The sequence below is a fragment of the Rhamphochromis longiceps genome, linkage group LG18 (genome assembly GCF_057381845.1).
Source record: "Rhamphochromis longiceps isolate RC_006_pf linkage group LG18, R_longiceps_female_GT1.1, whole genome shotgun sequence".
Classification (NCBI taxonomy): Eukaryota; Metazoa; Chordata; class Actinopteri; order Cichliformes; family Cichlidae; genus Rhamphochromis; species Rhamphochromis longiceps.
The window spans coordinates 6,860,256-6,868,560 of NC_140574.1; positions in this window are offsets into that span (position 1 = coordinate 6,860,256).

The window sequence follows — 8,305 nt, forward strand, 5'->3', positions numbered from 1 at the left end:
TAAAATCAAAACAGATAAAATCAGAACAGTAGATAAAATCAGTAGTTAAATGTAAGTTTTGAAATTTAAGCTTAAAGTGTGGATTTGGTGCTTTATTCAAATGCAGCTGAGAACAGGTGAGTCTTCAACCTGGATTTAAATAAACTGAGTGTTTCAGCTGATCTGAGGCTTTCTGGGAGTTTGTTCCAGATATAAGGAGCATAAAAGCTGAATGCAGCTTCTCCGTGTCTGGTTCTGACTCTGGGAACTGATAAAAGACCGGATCCAGATGACCTGAGGGATCTGGATGGTTCATACTGGGTCAGGAGGTCATTGATGTATTTTGGTCCTAAACCATTCAGAGCTTTATAGGCCAGCATCAGAACTTTAAAGTCTATCCTCTGACGGATAGGCAGCCAGTGTAAGGACCTCAGAGCTGGACTGATGTGGTCCACTTTTTTGGTCTTAGTGAGGACTCGAGCAGCAGAGTTCTGAATGAGCTGTAGTTGTCTGACTGATTTTTTAGGTAGACCTGTAAAGATGCTGTTACAGTAATCAAGCCTACTAAAGATGAATGCATCGACTAGTTTTTCCAGGTCCTGTTGAGACATCAGATCTTTTATCCTTGATATATTCTTGAGGTGATAGTAAGCTGACTTTGTTATTGTCTTAATGTGTTTTTCTAAGTTTAGGTCTGCATCCATCACTACACCCAAATTTCTCGCCTGGTTTGTGGTTTTTAGATGTATAGATTGAAGTTCTCTGGTGACCTGTAATCGTTTTTCTTTGGCGCCAAAGACTATTACCTCAGTTTTGTTTTTGTTTAGCTGGAGAAAATTGTGGCACAACCAGTCATTGATTTCCTCAATGCATTTACCAAGAGCCTGTACAGGGCCTCGGTCTCCTGGTGACATTGTGATATATATTTGTGTGTCATCTGCATAGCTGTGATAGTTTATTTTGTTGTTGTTTATAATCTGTGCCAGTGGGAGCATGTAGATGTTAAACAGAAGGGGTCCCAAGATGGAACCTTGGGGAACTCCACATGTGATACTTGTCTGCTCAGATGTGAAGTTACCTATTGATACAAAGTATTTCCTGTTTTCTACGTATGTTTTGAACCAGTTTAGTACAGTTCCTGAAAGACCTGTCCAGTTCTCCAGTCGTTTGAGTAATATGTTGTGGTCAACTGTATCAAATGCTGCACTGAGATCCAGTAAAACTAGGACTGACATTTTTCCACTGTCTGTATTCAGACATATGTCATTAAACACTTTGGTCAGAGCGGTTTCAGTGCTGTGGTTCTGTCTAAAACCTGACTGGAAGGCATCGTAGCAGTTATTCTGTTTTAAGAAGTAACTGAGCTGTTGGGAAACTGCTTTTTCAATAATCTTACTTAAAAACGGGAGATTTGAGATCGGCCTGTAGTTGTTCATTTGTGTCTTGTCAAGATTGTCCTTTTTCAGTATAGGTTTGATTACAGCAGTTTTTAGTGGTTCTGGAAACACACCTGACATTAAGGAAAAGTTGACGATCTGTAACAGGTCTGACTCTAAAGTCTTTGAGACCTTTTTGAAAAAACTTGTTGGCAGGACATCTAAACAGCAGGAGGAGGAGTTCAGTTGACCTAAGATGTCCTCCAGGTCTTTGCTGTTAATAGGTTGAAACTGTTTCATGGTGTTTAAACAGTTTTTTGGTGGACACAGTACATATCCTGGATCTGCTGTTGATGTACCAATTGCTTGTCTAATTTTTTGGATTTTTTCAGTGAAGACACCACAGCAATGACCCAGCTGAACCATCGCTACACAATGGGGAAAATGTGAATGGAATATAAAATACCACCAATATTTCAATTTTATTAGATGAATTTACACAGTATCACCACTGTTTTGAATTAAAACCCAAAAACCCAAAACATTCATGTCTTGGTTTTGGTATCTTGACAAAGATCTCAAGAAAAAAAGGGGAAAATTAGAAGCTTTATGCATCTCTACTTCCAAATAGTTGATATGTAATTTCCACTTCCAAAGTATCATTTACTATTTTTTTTAATTTATATGTGAATATAGTTGACAAGGTATGCAGTACCTTTTCTAAAGAAAAAATCCATATGACCTTTCCTTGTAATGCTTCTGCCCTGTGGTGTACTACGATTGCTGATGTAAAAGTTTTGCGTGTTTCTTCCACTTTGCCTGCAGCGCACTGAGCTTGTATGTCACAGCAGGAGTCAAGTTGGATTGTGCAGAACTTTATGAATGACAAGCCAGAGCTTTGAAAATACAGGTGCCTACGTACAAAGCTTTACTATATGAAAAAGGTTAAACATATGTCTATATATTCACAGAACTTATCGAGATTACATTTTTCAAGATGAGAAATAGTTTATTTGGATTTATTACCACATTAGTAATCGTGCATATGAATTGTTTCAAATGAAACCACTGAGTCACTGAGGTGTTTCATTTTGCTCCTTTGATCAAGAATTAAACATTCATGGCAATTCACATTAAATTCACATTAAAGGGCTTCAATAAGTGTTAATTAGTATTGAGTAACATTTACCTTGTTAATCACCCCAAAGCCATGCGTCCACAGTGGAAAATTCATTTTCCGACTCCTGTGGTTGTGTCATGCAGTGTTACCCACAATGCAGCATGACGACAGTGCCAAAGGCTTACCGGGGCAGTCTGTCACTCTGTCCCAATTCCGGGTCCACTCCGAAACCTCCACTCATGTTTTTCTCACACATTCAAAAGTGTCAAACGCTCGAGATGACACGTTTCAACACCTACTGGGTTCATCTCACTTTCTTTTACATCTGGAGGACAAAGTGTTTTTGCCTTTATTCAACCCCTACTTCTTTTTAATTTTGTCACCAATAATTTATGCGTGTTTTTGCAACCTCTCGCAGCGCACAATTAAATCACACTGACAGAAGTGCCGTTTATTCCAGGCTTGAATGAATCTTGGCTAAAAACAAAGAAAAGAGCAGGCGCCACGGAATCTGCCTCTAGTTCATTTATAACCAGTCAACAGTTACAGAGACTGGCACTTTGAGGCATTAAATCATTTTGCAGGGAATACAGACTTTCATAAAAAAAAAGTGTGTGAGCAGCATGTGGTGGATGAAAGGTGCCAGGCTGGATCAGCACAGGACAGAGTGACACCGGTGGTGGGCTAATGACACAAGCCTCAAGCTGTTCTTGCACCTGCCATAGATCTGCCTCATTCACATGACATTAACATTGAGGAAAGGGGCCGTGTCAAACACACATAAATACACAAAGCCGGTCATGCAGATACAGCGATGGAGAATGAAAGCACACACTCTTAACATCCACAGACTGTTGATTGCTCACGGTCAAACAGAAACAAACAAATAAGCCATTATCCTTGAGAGCCCAATTAGGCAGTAAATGAGAGCGCTGACTTGTTCGTGGTAGAGAGCAATGCACACATGACTGAGCGGCATGATCTGGCAAGTGTGAAGCATTAAGGAAACTTTTAAATGTCACTCTCTTTTTGTTGTTGTTATAAAGTAATGGCAAATGAATTACCTCAAAGCAAATTTCATGTCAAGTCATCATCCAGGCTGCATCATACTTCCTACTCCTCAAATTAGTCTTTAATTAAAAATAACATCTGTAAATTGCCACTTTTTATTAGCTCTCTCTTTATTTTTAACTAACAACCTACATAATCTGTTTTACCTTTTTAAACCACATCCTTTCTGTAATGCAATAATATAGTGCATTAGCATACTATATTGAGGAATCACATTACAGTCATATTACCATGTTGCAGTTGTTACTTATGTTACAAAGGCTAGTCAATCATGCACAATATGCAGATAAAAAGTTCCACACCAGTTATAATTAGCTGCATCCAGGGAGGAGTTAATTGGTGGAACAGTTTACAACTTTTGAGGAGGGGAGATGTGGACATTATTATTTTTTTTGTACAACTTGAAAGGATGAGAATGTGGTGGCAAACTGTAAACTGCATCGGAGACAGAATCAACTCCTCTGCCGCTAACACGTAGGCTCTTTTCAAGCATCTGCACAGACAGCATGCTAACACAAAACTAACAAAGTACCCAGCATGATATTCAAGCTGAGTGTACGGCAACTGAAGACAAGCACTGCGGCCTCCATTTGTGCTTGTACCTGTCTTGACAGTAAAATCGCTGTGGCAGTAAAGTGCTTTTTGGGCTTGTTTTCAGCATAGCTGTGGCTTTGTGTTAACAGTTAAACAGCAAAAGAAAAAGCTTGTGTTTGTCCTCATTAGCATAGGAATTTGTGCCAGTGTGGGGGTCTGTAGCCTCAGGTCTGTATAGTAGACTGGTAATTATCTTACAGTGCTTTCCATGCTATATTATAGAGTATTGCAAAACTGTGAGAGATGTGTAACAAATTACTCTCTCCAGGGAGTAATTAGGGAATGTAAGGCATCACTTAAAAAAAAAAATATTCCATGGGAGCTGCTGCCATTGATTTTGAGTCCAGTTCATGCGTAATTTGGCATACATCAGCCTTTTCTCCTTCTTTATCTTCTATAAGAATGGCTTTTTAACAGCTACCCTTCCACTGAGACTATTTCTGATGATGCCTCAGTGAACAGCAGATGTATCAGTTGAAGACTCAGAAGATCTCTCAGGTCTTGTGTCAGGTCTTTGCTTATATATATATATTTTAATTTGTTACAGACATGACTTTCAGATACTTTTGATCTGTTGTAGATATATGCATTTCTCCTTTTTTCAACCAAGCGAAGACTCACTTGTCCAGTTTAGTTAGATTTTTAAAGGACACGCTGCACAATACACCTAAATCATTTTAATTTCTTTAGAACTCCTGCTCGAGACTGGGTTTTTGCCAAAATATAAGCAAATGAGGGGTGGCTCAGGACTTTTGCACATTACTATGTTCCACTGGCGACTATGCTTCAAGTCATATTTGTGAGCTTTGTGTCCTTCCCTTTATCTGACTTCACTGTATTGGCTGATTATGTTCATTTTCCCTCCTTTCTTACTTTCACCTTTACACACTAGGAACAGACAGAGGTGCAAGGCACCACTTTTTCTAATGCTGAATGAAATGTCACTTCTTTTATGCCTCTTTGAAAAATCTTGTCCTCCTGGAATCATGAGCTGGAGTTGTGTGTTCAGGTTTTCCCCATTTAGTCGCAGTGAAAACCAGACTTGCCCATATGAAGGCTTTCTTCTTGGAATCTGAGTGAGAGGCCTGTTTTCTTTGAAATCTATGTACGAGAAAATCTGCGTACAAGCTCAGACAACATCAATTATGCACTACATAACACTACATAAGGCTTGAGAGTTCATTGTTAATTAGCTTATTCATACAAAGACTACATATATATATTCAGAAACTGTGGTAAGCGAATGAATAGTTAATCCACAAGAAAATTTGTGAATAGTTTCCATTTTGTTTCTAATGCCAGGTTCAGCTCTTCCACATACTGGAATGACAACCGAAACATTTGACTACAGTTGTTGAGCTAGCTGCCACAAATATTCAACATGTCGTCAACATATAGCGACAGCTATTGCCAGTGCCATTTGTCAGATTCCATTGACACTGCAGAGATGCATGCAAAGTGTCCTTTTGGTATGCTGAAAGATTCCTGTCCTGTTTAAAGATAGATGTTTGGAACTGGTTTTGACATAATCACAGATCCCACTTGTAGCTTTGTGTTTTGCACCTTATCTGGCCTTGGTTTCATTTCCCCTGTATTCTTGCTTTCATTTTTACACACTGGGAACAGGCCAAGCTACCACTTTAAATTAAAAGTTCCCTTTTTAATTCTGCTTTGCAACTGTACATCCTCCAGAAATCAGGAACTGGCTATTTTGGTATTCCCTATTTAGTCACTGTCAAAACCAGACTTGCCCATTTGATGTTTTCTTGGAATCTGAATGAAAGGCCTTTTTTCCTTGAAATCCATCTGAGAAGAAACACACACACACACACACACACACACACACACACACACACACACACACACACACACACACACACACACACACACACACACGCAGAGCGTATTTGCAAATCACCAGATAAGTAGGAGTCTATAGTAAATGAGCTTAAAAATGGACTAAAAGGTTTAAAATTGTAGATAATCAAAACTCAGGTGATATAAAGACCCCTCTCCTTTTTATCTCAACATGCAGTTTGTAAGTAAAACCGTCGTACTTGCTACACTGTCACTGTGCTGGCATATCTCAGTCCCCAGGCAGTATATACAACGTCTACTGAGGTGTTTCGCTGCAATTTATGGGAGTTTGTAGAACTGGGATCCATCATACATCTGCTGGTTTCCCGCTTGAGCTGTTTAATCTGTTCCATGAGAAAATCTCTGTCGTCGTAGTAGTCTGGCAAGCCCAGCCAAATTTTGGCAGAGCTTCCTGAGGACAAAGTTACGTAACACTCCTTCTTTCTTTTTGTCACTCTCTGTCTCAGTTCCTTTTAATCTGTTTTTCTCTTTCTGGTATTGGCAGTTATTCTGCACCTTACTTACTTGCGAGACATTTCAAAGGTCTGAGCTCTTTCTCTCTTTTTCCCCATCTTTCCTTCTTTTTTTTCTCGTCTTACTTAGGTTTTCTGTTTATTCGATCAGGCTGGATCTTTAACCCTCCTGCCATCCTTTAAAAAACTCACACCCATCACCCTAGGGACCATTCTCAGCCACGCCATAAAAAGACCATATATCCATATTTTATTCCACTTTAAATTAGCCAACCTTGTAAAACTACTTCTCCCTGAAATATTCATGTAAAGTTTTAATTATATTTTCGTTGTTTTAACCCTTCAAATCCCAGTGTTATTACATGAGCGCCCTGTGTTATAAGCCCCAAAAACCAAAAAACGAAACTAAATATTTCCACAAAAAACCAGTTGAAGTAATATGTGATTGTCATTATAAGTAGGCCTTTAGATGGACCAAAGATTGGCACCAACATACATTTTGACCTGCCATTATTTTTTTTGCATTTTTTTTGCAATTTAAAAATTAAAACTTCAAGGCCCTGAGTCTTCATTGACATCCAAGAAAAGAAGAAAAAATAAAATCATATGATGATAATTTGGGGTTGAAAAATAGCGTTTATAATGGAAGTCAATGGGCAGAAAATGGTCCCCAGGGTGATGGGTGTGGGGATTTCTGCTGCTCAGCCATTTTAGGCTGATTTAAGGAATTCACACTGGAATATTAACATTGACAGGTAAAAACTATCCTGTGGCAAGTTTGGTTATATTCCACTGAACACAGTGGAAATGGCAGCCATTTAACACATAGCAGTGGCACAAAAAGGTCCCAAGAAGGCAGGAAGGTTAAGACTGAACCAGGAGGCTGTAGCACACACACACACAAACACAGACATTGCTCCAGAGTCTTACTTCAGCAAAATGTCTCAAGCCCGGACTCCAAGCGCCAAGCAAGCAGTTTCTCAATATTTTGCAGAACACAACACAGCATTACATAACAGGAGGCGGCTCATTCATTCACTCCCTCACGCATGCCACATGTATTTTTAATTTGCTCCCCCTATTTCTTCTTATAGCTATGTGTCCTTATGTGTTCCAACAGCCACACTGCAGGAGGATATGAAAGCCTTACTGCAATCTTGAGGTTTGTCTTTGCAGGTTTTTGTTTTGCTGAAACCTTTGAATTTCACCTTAAATAATTTCATACACAGAATCCAATAGTCTTGATAGAGTAGTATGAAGTGGTAATCGAAATAGTTATGGAAAACTTAAGATCACCAAATAGGAGCATTACCATCTCTGTCTTTTCCCAGACTAACTGACAGTTAAATAACATTTCCAAATAAATTAAAGCCACTTTCAAACCAGTGTTATTGTTATAATTCAAGTCATTTGTTCCAAAACAACTACTCTGTGGGTGCAGCAATCCAATATTTACCTCATTATCTCTCACATTTCCTTCACGGACGGCGATATTACCCTGCTGTGTTGTGGCAGAAGACTCTGCTTCGTGGGGTGTAAGCTTGAATTTTATGAGTGAAGGTATAAAAGTTAATGAGGTAAATATAATATATCTGCTCTATAGTGTGCAATAGTATCTACAGCGTATTTCAGAGTGTTATATGCTGTTTTCCTGTATAAAATAATAATTCGGGAGAGGGTTGAAAGGAAAGTATGTGGGATAACTTGCATCCATATGCGACAAGTAAGAGGAAAGACACTGAATTTTATTTTAGGGTACATCAGCCCTTTAATTACTAGAGGAATTGATATCATACCCAGGATCTGATCTCCACAGGGGCCACCCATGATAAAGT